This window comes from Balaenoptera ricei, chromosome 11 (assembly GCF_028023285.1).
Source record: "Balaenoptera ricei isolate mBalRic1 chromosome 11, mBalRic1.hap2, whole genome shotgun sequence".
Taxonomy (NCBI): Eukaryota; Metazoa; Chordata; class Mammalia; order Artiodactyla; family Balaenopteridae; genus Balaenoptera; species Balaenoptera ricei.
In genome coordinates, this window is record NC_082649.1 from 22129231 (window position 1) to 22142161 (window position 12931).

The window sequence follows — 12931 nt, forward strand, 5'->3', positions numbered from 1 at the left end:
AATTATTAGCATCCAGTAAAGAATGGAAACACAATCATAGCTCACAACAATGCTGTGTGTAATACTTTCATAGGAATATGACATAAACAATAAATGTTGAATTAAACAAAAGCTGAAACATAATTATTTTGGAAGGATAAGGAGTAGTGGGTGATGGTGGTGTAAAACAGTTAACTAATTAACATGATGGAAAGTAAGTAGATAATATCTAAATTGATTAATCAATAATAGGTTATACATATTATTTAGGAAAATAGAGATCTGTAAATCCAAGAAAGAAACAGTTAAAATGTTAATTTTGGTGGCATCGAGACAAGATAATTTGAGGAATTAAGGGACAGAAGACTTATGTATTTCACAATAAGCCTTCTAGCAATATTGAACCTTTTAAAGCATATGCATGCTAGAGGAATTTATACTGAGACATTCAGGAAGCACTCATTTTTATTTTTAATATAAGGACTATTTATAAAGATGTATACAATTAGAGAAAAACCACCAGGGAGAGTGTAGTTCTCCAGCACTAGTAACAGTAGGGGTATTATTACTCCTATACCTGAGGAGGCATGGAGAGAGTGTAATTACTTGAACTCAGAAGAAGAGAGCCTTGTAGAGAGGGCTACCTTGAATGAGGTGTGGTCTCCAGTCAAGGAATGCAGCTCATCTGAAGTGACCTGCAGGGAGAGAGACAAGAAGTCAATACCTGCCGCTCATATCTCCTCCTGGGACTCCCACTGACCTAACCCAGCTAGAAACCAAAGAGCTCAAAAACCCATACAGACCAAGTCCAAGGGCTATATCAGCATGCAGTAGGGTGAAGAGCCACACACACACACACACACACACACACACTATAAATATATATAAATATATATATATGGCACAAGCACAAAAGAGAATTGACAATGAGAAAAACAGCAAACAATATAGAGGATATCAGAAGAGAACAACAAAAACAGAACTAAAATTTCAAAAAGGATTAGGTAGAAAATGATATGTAAAAAGAAAAGCAAAGAAGATCCAACACATGAATTGCTGGATTTACCAAAAAAAAAAAAAAAAAAATCAAAGTAATAAAACATATATTTAACAAATAATTTAGGCTCTGGTAGGTAGAGCCACCCTTAGGGGCAATGGGACCTGGGCAAGTTTTTCTTTCTTTCTTTTTCTTTCTTTCTTTCTTTCTTTCTTTTCTTTCTTTTCTTTTCTTTCTTTTCTTTTCTTTTCTTTTTCTCTTTCTTTCTTCCTTCCTTTCTTTCTTTCCTACTGTCTATAAAAACAACTTGATTTTAAAATTACTCCTGGTTGAGAATCACTGTTCTACTCCTTCTGCCTCTCACATCTCTCTTATCTTATGCCATAGAATATATCACATCCAGCCTCTTCATTTCACAGCCCATACCCTTAGACTAGCAAAGAGACGTGATGGGAGAAAGTATGCAAGAAAGGAAAGAGGAAGGAGAAGAAAAAAAGAGAGTCAGTTGAGGACAGTGGAGAGGCAGGGACACGCAGGAGAGGTGTGGAAGAATATTCAAAACTTATCCTTACAGAACAGTTAAAATACTGAATATAGGAACTTATAACCATCACCTCATACATATTTTAAGACATGTATTTTAATACTGATATATTAGTATTATTCCATGTAGATATTCATAAACATGCAATTTTTATTGAAAGAAAGAGGGAAAGAAAGAAAAGGAAAGGAGGGAGGGAAGGCGGGCGTGATGAGGGAGCAGACATCTAAATCGCACTGGTCTAAGAAGGGTGAAACATGGATGGTAATGGGTAAGATTTGGCAACGCCTCCTACTAAGGTAGTTGTGATTCACTCACAGAAGTTGCAGAATTTGAGCTTGATAAGAACAAAACAACCCCATGTCAGAAGTGGGATTCGAACCCACGCCTCTAACCAGAGACCAGAAACCCCGAGCTCGGGAAGTAGAAACTTGAGTCTGGCGCCTTAGACCACTCGGCCATCCTGACACGTCCGCTTTTAACCGTGGTATAATCTGCTGCTGTGATTAACAACCAATGAGATTCGTATTACATCCAGAATACGTGGGGTGAAACACAAGCTCTGAACTGATCGCAAAACGGAAGAGGCAAAAAGACAAATTTTGATGGAAGCTGGAGGCTGTTGCTATGGCACAAAGTTAAGTCAGACCCAGAGCCAGGGAGCCGGGGGTATTGATAAGCCGCTCCCACCACACGTCCCCTTACCCTCCCGCACCGCGCTGCCTGCCTCCCAAAGGCCCGCCAGGCCACGGCCCACGACGGTCCCTATGGTGTGGGAATTTCACAAATCACAGAAAAGCCCACAGAACAGAGTTAGCGCTGGTTTCGAAGACCGCTTCAGCCTGCTTCCCGCGGTGTTCATGCTCTCTCATTCCCACAATAAAATAAAAAGTAACATAGGCAAGAGCCCGTGAGAAGGGCTAAAACCCTCCTTTAATAAACCTATTTTTAAAAAAATAATAAAAATATACCTATTTAAACGTTAGAACTGTCCGTCTAAGAGTACGAGGCAGGCATATTGCACACTCTTCTGGTGTTTCTCCCCATAATCTTCACTTCTCCTTCCATATCTTCTCTTCACTGGCTTTTATCTCCCTCATTTCTTTTCTCCTGTTAATTTCCTCCCAGTGGCCTAGGGAAAGGGGATGCGATGTATTATGTGATACAGGATAATAGATACACGAGTTAAAAGGTTTGATGGCCATTACCGAGTAACAAATAGTTCCTCTCTCTCTCCACCCCAGCCCCCCAGCCCCCAGTGGTAAAGGTGAGAGGTTTTTACTCTGTTGTTTATTCTTCATTTTGTGTCAAGCTAGTTCCTACTGTCCTTGTTTCCATTTCCTATGGTTAGGGCTCCCAGCGTCGTAGACACCAAGTGTAAATCAGTTATTGCAGTCTACTTTGTATATGGACAATGGCCAAAGGGGAGTTGATTTTACTTTTGTTGTTTACCTGTCTGTAATTTTTTGTCTGACTGAGCACCTAAAATATTATTTGCTGCTTTCTTGACCTTCCCTTCCCAAGAATGTGACTCTTTGCTTTCCTATGGATAAAGCTGACTCGATTTATTTTTTTATTCACTTATTTATTTAACAATATTTATTTAATGTATACTCAGATTCTGTAGTTGGGTCCGAGGATACAGAAATGGAGCAGTTGGGGGCTGGGGGCAGACAGTACCCCAAGCTAATGAGTGCCAAAACGCACTCCTGCCAAAGTCTGCCAGTGACACACCTGCAACTGAAAAAGTTGGTTTTACTAACTATTGCAGCAAGAGAGAATGCACACCAGGGGAACAGTGGAGTGTCTCAGTCAAAGAGTGTTAGAAAGAACTGATTATAGGATTTGGGCTTTGGTTAGGTGATTTGGGGGAGGGTTTAAGGAAGTATGGCTTTGCAGTGGTTTGTATACTGTCAGGAGGTGGGGGTAATTCTATGGTTGGATATCTTAAATCTTATCTAAAGGGAGGGCAAAGTAGAGTGAAAATAGAGCTGGAATTCGTAAAGAAGCAGCAGTCGTTTATATGAAGTGGGAGAGGGAAATGTTTGGTATTCTGTGGCTTGGACAATGTTCATGTTTTCATTTGTGTTTAGGCGCGATTATGGAGTTGTTTTCTTTCTGTCTTAATTTACTAGAGAGGTCTTGTCTGATATTGATGTTCTGGGAAATTGTTTATATTCAACAAGAAAACATCAAGACATAGCTGTAAATGCCAGGTCAGCTCCTGGATGTCCAGGACTGCTTTTCTCTGTCTCATAATTAATATATACAGACAGCTAGATGGTGGTAAAAGCCATAAAGAAACATTAAGCAAGGAAGAGATACGGGATGTGAGGGAGATTTTTGACATTGTTAAACAGTGTTATTATTGAAGGTCTCATTGAGAACGTGGCATTTGCACAAAGACCTGAATGAATAAAAGGATTGACTCATGTGAATATCTGGGGTAGATATTTCCAGGTAGAGGGAATAGCAAGGGCAAAGTTGATAAAATGGGATGAGGCCTGATGTTTTTGAGTAAAGGCAAAGAAACCTATCTATCTGGCAGAGAAATTGTGCAACATATAATCTCATTGCTTAACTTGTCTCCATCCTTTCCCAAATCAAGATTATCATCCCTTCCTGCCCACTCCTCCATCCCTAGGCCTCACCGGAGCTCTCATCCTGTTCTTTCTTCCACGTCTGATTTTTATCTTATCAATGACCTTGAGAGTCAGAAAAAGTACCTAAAATTGCATGAAGCTCAGAGATATAGAAAGGATGTTTACTTTATACATTACTTGGACATTGGGGGGAAAAATATTCTGCAGGTGTGATGGTTTGTATTTTTTTGGTCAAGTCAAAATGACCTCTGATCCACATTTAGTAATATCTAAATGTTATTCCCCAGGCATATAATTGTCACATTATATTTAATTTCTGAAATTCTGTGTGTAACTTATATAATAAAATGACATTTACACACACATTATTTCATAATGGTTAGTATTATGGGTAATATATGAGTTTTATGCATTCTTTTCTTCATATTTGGTCAGGATTGCATTTGGCTTCATGTATAGAAAACACAATAAATAATGCCTTAAATAATAGAAGGATTACTGATTCAAAAATAAGTAGTCCTGGGTTAGGCAGTCCTCATGAAACTAAGCACTTCCTCTCTTCCTCTTCTGCCACCTATGCTTTGGGATGTTTGTCCCCATGATCTCTCTACGGGTGCTCAAAAACTGTCTCATGAACCAATAAACACTGAATGAAACAAGAGCACTATTTCCTTAACTGCCAAGTCATTCCTGTCTTTGGAGGAGTGGGCCTCTAGATAAAATGTGGAGGAGAAAATTAGAGGACGTCTTGGATTTTTTTCCCCCTAGCCCTGAAGAACCCAGACATTCCATTTCTGAAACTGAGGGGAAAATACCAAAGGGTACAACCAGATTTGATTCTCCTGCATTAGGTCCAGGTTATGAATCTCATTTCTTTCCATCTTTTCATTCTTTGGAAAATTCTCCTCAGTTACTCCAGTCGTTCCTAAAAATGGTCATCTCCTCCGGGTTCCCCCACAGGTTGGTGAGGGAGCCTGTGCATCTTCTCTTCAAACATATCTGAGAAGTAAATACGGTCTCCGAGGGTCCTTCTGCCTAGATCAGCGAATCCCCTTCGGCAATAATTGACTCTAGGAATAATCTTCATTCTCCCAGCAATTAAAAAGTGTGCTTGAACGTACAGTGCAGAGGTTAAATGGTCTGTTTGGTGAGTAAATGACTCAAGTGGTCGAGCCACACTTTTGGAAGACCCTGGTTTTTCTGAAGCCATGGATTACTCCAGCTCTTCCTGAGCATCGAAATTGCTAATGGAATTTGGTTATTTATAGCACGAATTAAAACACCCAAGAAGGGCCTGGATAGCTCAGTTGGCAGAACATCAGACTTTTAATCTGAGGGTCCAGGGTTCAAGTCCCTGTTCAGGTGCTAATTCCTGTGCTTTGTTGTTGTTTTTTTTCTTTTAGGCAACGCACATTGACGTATTTTGGAGAAAAGGGGGAAGGTTTATGTAATGTACTTTAAATGACTCAGAAAAATATGATATACATAGAGAAAATAATAAAAACAAATGGGGCAAAATGTTAAGAAAAGGTGAATCTCGGTATAGTGTGTTCCCTCTAGTATTTTTATTTTTGCAACCTCTTGTAAGTTTGAAATTATTTCCAAATAAGAATTTTACAGTTAAGTATATTAGTAAATGTAATTTTATAAACATCAAGAATCACCAGACTTTGAAATTTTAAACTACAAGTTCAGCAATTTTTACAGGTTGTATATGTCCAAATTTCAAAACATCCAAGTATAAAAGAAACCAGCACACTCTATATGTTTAGGTGTACTGTATAACTTATGTTAGCTAGCACCTAATAGCGACAACATTATCAGGCTTTTTTTTTTTTAACCAACACAATAGGTTTTCATTTTTACATATAAAAATTAAACTACTTTGGCAAATTAGAGCTATGGAAGGTGTCAGCTCAAATGTCCATATTTTTACATGAATTGAAACATACTATCCCCACTGTACACTTTGACACTCTGTGGTGACTACATGATTTGGAGGAGAAACACAAAGTTACTTCTGTTGTTGCTACATAATGAGTAGTAACAATATCATCTACGTTAGATCACTAGTGGGTTTATGGTTTTTATAATGCTTTACAAATAGTTTAAATTTTATATTAAATACAATAAAAAATTGAATATGTTAGTAACATTGTCAGAGTAACTAATGACAGAGAAATGACCAGCAGCTCCCAAACTTTAAGGCATATTGAAATCACCTAGGTGGGGATTTTAAAAATCTACTGAAGCCTGGCTCCCACCCCCAGATATTTTAAAAGCACCCAGGTTATTCTAATGTGCATCAAAATTTGGGGACCATTGAGAGCTTTCCAAGGGCGGTTCTTGCACAAGCAACATCTCCATCACCTCAGTCAACAAATGAAAATTCCCACTGCAAGATCCTGGAATATTTCCAGAGCCAAATGGGCATATTTTGAACCGCCGCGCTGAGGGTAACTTCTTCCAGAGAGAAGGCGGCCGTGGATTTCCATCTGTAGGCCTTTGCTTGCTTGGTGGACGCATTGATAAACCAAGACGCAGGAATTCGAATAAAACAAAACAACGAAAAGAGAGAAACAAAGCAGCAAGATTCCCTCTCTGTACGGGTAAAGACTGGGAATACTGCCTCTCTGCCGGGGAATCAAACCCCGGCCTCTCGCATGACAGGCAGGGATACTCACCACTATACTAACGAGGAAGACGTAACCGTCGACTCAAGAGTCTCAACTGAAGAGACATTCACGCTTTGTGTCCGGAACTCTTTATGGACAGTGAATTCCTGGGAGTTTCACCAATCTTTACAATAAGAATCTGTTATAAGAATCTATAAAAAGGAATTCCCCACTTATCTAAATCTGAAAACGGCCCCACAAAAGATTGCAACATTGCTATAGTTTTATCACTAATAGCAAAGAAATGTTCGTTAATAGTAAGGAGGGCATTAAACTTTAAAGCAAACAAACAAACAAACAAACAAAAATCTCCCTCTGCTCCAAATAACTTCCTTTCTTCTTCACCTCAAGCTTTTTCCTGAATTTAGATTTACCTCAAGGGTCACCTTCCCCTGGGACTTTTTCTCACACCAGTGTGATTTAGATGTATTTCCTCTGTTTCACTTTGTCATGATAAGCTCATATATAGATGTGTGAATTTCTACGTGGAATAAAGGTAAGGGCTTAGTCTTAAAATCTAGGTCTTAGATTTTTCAGGGTTGGCTTTAAATGCATGTTTATTTTTGTGTAGCCTCTTAGTAGTAGAAAGTCCACCGTTAGGAATAGTCCTCAGTAAAATTCCAGCTCAGTTCCATAGGTGGCTTTGCAGAGGATAGTCATTGTAGCAATTCTAGGCAGCAGAGAATTGGAGACAACTTGGATATCTAAAATGAATGTGCTACACAGAGAGAAAAACAGTAAGTTTTCTAGGGCTGCCAGAATAAATTACCACAAACTGGTTGGCTTAAAAACAACCGGAATTTACTCTCTCTCAGTTCTGAAGACTAGGAGTCCAAAATTAAGATGTTGGCAGGGCCATGGTCTTTCTGAAGGTTCTCTGAAGAACACCTTCCTTGCCTCTTCCTAGCTTCTGGTGGATCCCCAAAATCCTTGATTTTTTTATTGGCTGTAGCTGTATCATTCCAATCTTTGCCTCTGTCCTCTTATGACTTTCTTCTTTCTCTCTGTGTCTGTGACCTTTCTTATAAGGATACCAGTCATTGAATTTAGGTCCCACCCTAACCCAGTATGACCTCATCTTAATTTAACTAATTATATCTGCAAAAACTTATTTCCAAGTAAGGTCACATTCAGAGGTTCTAGAAGGACACAAATTCCAGCTGACACTATTTAACCCACTAAAATTAAGAATGAAGGATGAAGTGTTATATGCATAAACATAGTTAACTGCACCAAAGTATACATTAATAGCTGTAAAAGTACTGATTAAAACTGGTTGTGATGAGAAGAAAGGGAGGTGGGGAGGAAGAGTATACAATCTTGTGTTATTATTGTTCAGACTAAAGAAACAAAAGAGATTCTCTAAAGAAAGACAGGCACCAAATGCCTAAAAGGCAAATCTTCATGGTTCATGTTCTTTGATTGTCGGTGAGAGCTTCCTGGTTCATGGACCGCTGTCTTCTCACTGTTGCCTCACATGGCAGAAGGGAGAGAGAGCTCTCTGGGGTCTCCTTTGAGAGGGCACTATTTTTATTTAGGAGGGATTAACTCATGACCTAATCACCTCTCAAAGATCCCACCTCCTAATACCATCACATCTAGTCGGGTCCACCCAAATTGCTCCCCTCCACTCCCAGATTAATAAATCATTTTAAGGGAACTTTAAAATGGCTTACTTCTCAATAAATCTATTACTGGTTTATTATTTTTATATGATGCCCTTTTTCGATTCCTCTTAGAAACTTGGGGAAGTGTTTCTGTGAATATTTGGGAAAGGAAAATTAATGAAAAACTAGGAGGTAAACTGTTTTAGGTCAGTGCCTTTGCCTGATTTGACTGTTAAGGTTTCACCACTTTCAGAGGCATTCCTAAATGGGCTCTGTTACCTAAGTTTAAATGAAATGGAAAAGAGCACCACCCCGCCTGAACAGGGACTTGAACCCTGGACCCTCAGATTAAAAGTCTGATGCTCTACCGGCTGAGCTATTCAGGCTCTGTGAAGTGCTTTCAAATTCATTATAGAAATGACTCAGAACACCGAGGTGTGCTAGTGATGCTCATGATTTCGGAAATCACTTGGGTCTCCCAGGGGCGTTGATCGCGTACCTCCGACCCAGCGCTACAACTGGCTTGACTGTATTGAAGATTCCATTTAACCCCCGGAAAAGAGCACCACCCCGCCTGAACAGGGACTTGAACCCTGGACCCTCAGATTAAAAGTCTGATGCTCTACCGGCTGAGCTATTCAGGCTCTGTGAAGTGCTTTCAAATTCATTATAGAAATGACTCAGAACACCGAGGTGTGCTAGTGATGCTCATGATTTCGGAAATCACTTGGGTCTCCCAGGGGCGTTGATCGCGTACCTCCGACCCAGCGCTACAACTGGCTTGACTGTATTGAAGATTCCATTTAACCCCCAAACTATTTCTTCGTTGCACAGACAATTATTGTGTAGCACTTATTGCAGGGGGAAAGTCGTGCTGAGAGTAGGGTGGGATCCGTTGGGGAGGGAATATTCCTGCAGTTAATAATTGCAGACAGAGCCCTTTGAGGCCGCACCCACTAGTCAGAGGCGGCTTTAGAGCGGGCGCGCAGGCTCCTTCACCAGCAATGACTTCAGTAGGTGGGAAGAACTTCAGGAAAATCAAAAATTGGGGAAAGAATGAAGGTTATGTCACAAGGAGGAGGTTTATTTCCCTTTGTTTCCTCTGGTGTTTTCTTTCAGAGTTGGGGTCTCCTGGAATTTTAATGCCAGAGCAAGAAACAACCTAACGCCCACTTCGAAGTGGTGCTTCCGTCCAGGAAAAGAGCTCCCTGAAAACCCACTTCTTCAAAATTTTCGTACATCTCACTTTTTCAGCACGCCCACCTTTCCGCACCTTTCCTTCACACTCCTTTTCTTCACCCTCTCCCCAGTCTCCTTTCCCCTCTACTCTTCCCTTTGGCTCTCCAACCTCCCTCTTGCCAGTGCGGGCAGTCCACATTTGTCCCTGTCCTATTCCTTTACTTTCCAACCCCACATTTTATCTTGAGCTCCACTCTATTTAAAGACAGGAAGGACCAGGCAGGTGGAACAGCATTCGCTGCCTCTGTCACGGCAGGTCTTCATTTGTTCATGAGACTGTTACCGAAAGTGGGGTCCGGCTGCCCGCTGCCCCAATACTTGAGAGGCAAGGTTGGTGAAAAAGAAAGTTTGCTTTATTTCGGAGGCCGGCAACCAGGGGAGAGGTCGGACTCCTGTCCAAAGGCCGACTCCCCCCACTGACAATCAGTGGCCAAGAGCTTTTAAAGGGGGGGTTTCAGGGGTGGATAGGCGGAGGGAGGGCGCTACATGCAGAAATAGCACTGTTAGCTCTGACAGCCATCTTGAAATTGGTCGTGGTTGGTCTGATCAGTGTCATCTTGATTGTTTTGAGTACAGCCAATCTTTAGTTCCAAGGCCGATTTTTTCCCATTTCTTTGAGGTCAGTTCTCAGAATTGTGGCAGCTTATGTCGTAGGTACAGTCTGGTCATCAGGTAGTTAACTTCTTCCACCTGGTGGGGATTTCAGTACCTACAAGACAGCTCACAGGATGTGGCTCAGAATATTACCTATTGCCCTTGAGGAGGAACTAAAGGTCATTGACTTTGCTTAATGACTAAACTATTACTATTTTGTCCTGTTTGACTGCTTTCCTTTGCTTCTGCATTTTCTCACTTCTCTGATTACACTTATTCTTTGGCTAGTTTTTCTACAGACAAAAGGCAGGCGGGGGGGCATGGGGAGGGGCGGGGAAGACCGCAGAGTCCTGCTCCGTTTCAAGGCTTGTTAACACGTCTGCATAGGCAAAAATGCAGTGATAGAGTCACTGCACACAGACGATAATTAAGATGTTGCATTGTTTCCCAGTATGTTGCGAGCTTTATAAACATTGATAAAGACATTTTTTTTTAAAGACACATTTTTGATAGAGGTCAATTTTCATCAAGATCCAAAAGAAAACAAGAAATGTAAATCAGTAGTGTCACTGTCATGAGTGTTTGAATTTACCTGCCTCTGCCTGGTGCTCCTGTGGGAATCTTGGAGTTTGAGGAAGAGAATAACGTGTGTTGGTCCAATATTGGAAAAGGAGAAGAAACCTAGCAGAGGATGGTTTCGATCCATCGACCTCTGGGTTATGGGCCCAGCACGCTCCCGCTGCGCCACTCTGCTCTTCATTTCACCGGCCTTTCTTCTACCTTACCAATTTGTATATAGATTGATAGACGCTCAAGCCTGTCGATTCTTCCCTCTCCCCCTTTCCCACTAACTTCCTTCTTTCATTCTGAGTCAGCCCCACATTTCCTTCTCAAGATTGCTGCCTACGAGCAAATCTCTAAGGCTTCGGCACTTTTGTAATTTACTCAAAAACCGAAGCTCTGAAATCCTTTCTCAGGAACTTGGTATTCAACCCGTTAGGGTCTCCTACACCGATTTCTAGGGATGAATTTAGAACTCAGACTTTTTTCCCCCGCGCCTCCCACAGCTCACTCCCGGACTCTGAAGTTGGGACGCCTTGGCTCTTCCCCGTCAATGGCAAGGCCGAGGACAGGGCAGGGGCATTGTACGATCGCGCCCCTGGAGAAACTGAAGACGTGGCGGAAGAGAAGGAAAAGCAAATACTTCCGAGAATCGTCACTCGCAGAGCTGAGGGAGACGTGAAGCCCAAGGTGATCTACCCTAGCTGGATTCTTTGTTCACACCTCAGTCCATGGCCACCTGCTGCTTGCTTATTCAAAACCAGACGTCTCCCTTTTTATTTTCATGGTTATATGCCATATTCTTTTGTATGATTTGGATTGCTCTAATATATTTTTAAAATAAACGTTGGACATCGAAGGTGCTACTGAGGAGGTGAAACTTTTAAGTGGATTTTTACAAAGACAGGTTATCAATACTCCAATCTCCTTAGGAACCAGAAATGATCATTTTCCAAGGGCAGAGAGAACTCGAGTTTCTTGAGATGAACCTAGCCACCAATATTCAAAATCCAGAAGGGTGATTTTTTGCTGCATAAGTCTACCTCAGAAGATGATTGATTGATTCCTTTTCTGAGCTGTTCTTTCCTTCTCAATTCCCCTCTGAATTCTACAGGGCTCCGATTCTACTTTTTTTCATTTTCTCTGCTACAGAAGCCACAGACTTTGTCTTAACCTCCTAAGACAGAAGCCATGGAATCATCACTTCCTCAGATATTTTCATCCCCAGCTACATTAACAGAATAAAACTACCACCTTCAAAAAGAGAATCATTGGCCCATGGTCTTGTAAACCAGTAACTTTTAGTCCTGAGTGCTGTCCCAGGAAAACCTTGGAAGGAAGGTTTGGAAATTCGATGAGGTACGGTTGGGGTCCAGGCCTTGGCATTATTAGTGGACTTTCTGTAAATCTCTTCAAAAGCTCAATGCAAATGTTCTTATTCCAGCAAAGTAACCTGAGTCCTTGAGGGTCACACCCTTTTTGTGGGCATTTATGTAGCTTTGGATTCTAGGGCATATACCACACATATTTCATTTCTATTGTTCATTCCTTATTGCCTCATCTTTAGCTTCAAATTTATCTTTCAATTTCTATTCATCTGCTTAAAGTTCTTATTTTAAAGGCCCATATTGCAGTCACTGTTCAGCTACAGGATGGAGCAGCTAGAGGAGCTGCAGGTGACATTTCATCACCGGAGAGACCAAGCCAGTATCTCTCCCACAAGATTCTGAATACGACTTATGCTCCCTAAATGGGCCAGATTCACGGGCCTGAGACCTATGCAGTCACGCAGCTCACTGCCCCCGAACCCACACTCAGAAGGGTCCTGCTCCTGGGGTTTAATGCTCTGCAATTGCTCTCTTGAAATTCTTAATGGTTTTACCTTTACACACGTTTTGTGAGGTCCAGTAGGACATGGAACATGTGTAGATGTGGGGCTTTCGCTGAAGCCTTGGCTCTCACAGGTCCCGCCACCCAGAGATGAGTTTTCAGCGGCCAATGTACCCTTCAGCTGGCAACCTGCCCTGCTATCCTTCCCCACCCCCCTCTCACACCTGCCTCAGCAGTAAGCCCCCTGGGAGGTCTGGGGAAGAGGTAGTTAAGCAGCATAACCCTGGTGCCTCTCGGCTGTGGCA

The 12931-nt window shown here is 41.5% G+C and overlaps 5 non-coding genes across 5 annotated transcripts; 1 reads left to right on the forward strand and 4 right to left on the reverse strand.

Annotated features, from left to right (window-relative positions):
• Nucleotides 1–1878: 1878 nt before the first annotated feature.
• TRNAL-CAA (transfer RNA leucine (anticodon CAA)) lies at nucleotides 1879–1985 on the reverse strand. The gene is made up of 2 exons: nucleotides 1948–1985; nucleotides 1879–1924 (listed from the first exon to the last, which is right to left on the reverse strand). It is a non-coding gene; the product is annotated as a tRNA-Leu (tRNA).
• Nucleotides 1986–5412: 3427 nt separating this feature from the next.
• On the forward strand, nucleotides 5413–5485 carry TRNAK-UUU (transfer RNA lysine (anticodon UUU)). Its single transcript has one exon. It is a non-coding gene; the product is annotated as a tRNA-Lys (tRNA).
• Nucleotides 5486–8715: 3230 nt separating this feature from the next.
• TRNAK-UUU (transfer RNA lysine (anticodon UUU)) lies at nucleotides 8716–8788 on the reverse strand. Its single transcript has one exon. It is a non-coding gene; the product is annotated as a tRNA-Lys (tRNA).
• Nucleotides 8789–8973: 185 nt separating this feature from the next.
• Nucleotides 8974–9046, reverse strand: TRNAK-UUU (transfer RNA lysine (anticodon UUU)). Its single transcript has one exon. It is a non-coding gene; the product is annotated as a tRNA-Lys (tRNA).
• A 1871-nt stretch (nucleotides 9047–10917) lies between these two features.
• On the reverse strand, nucleotides 10918–10989 carry TRNAM-CAU (transfer RNA methionine (anticodon CAU)). Its single transcript has one exon. It is a non-coding gene; the product is annotated as a tRNA-Met (tRNA).
• Nucleotides 10990–12931: the final 1942 nt, after the last annotated feature.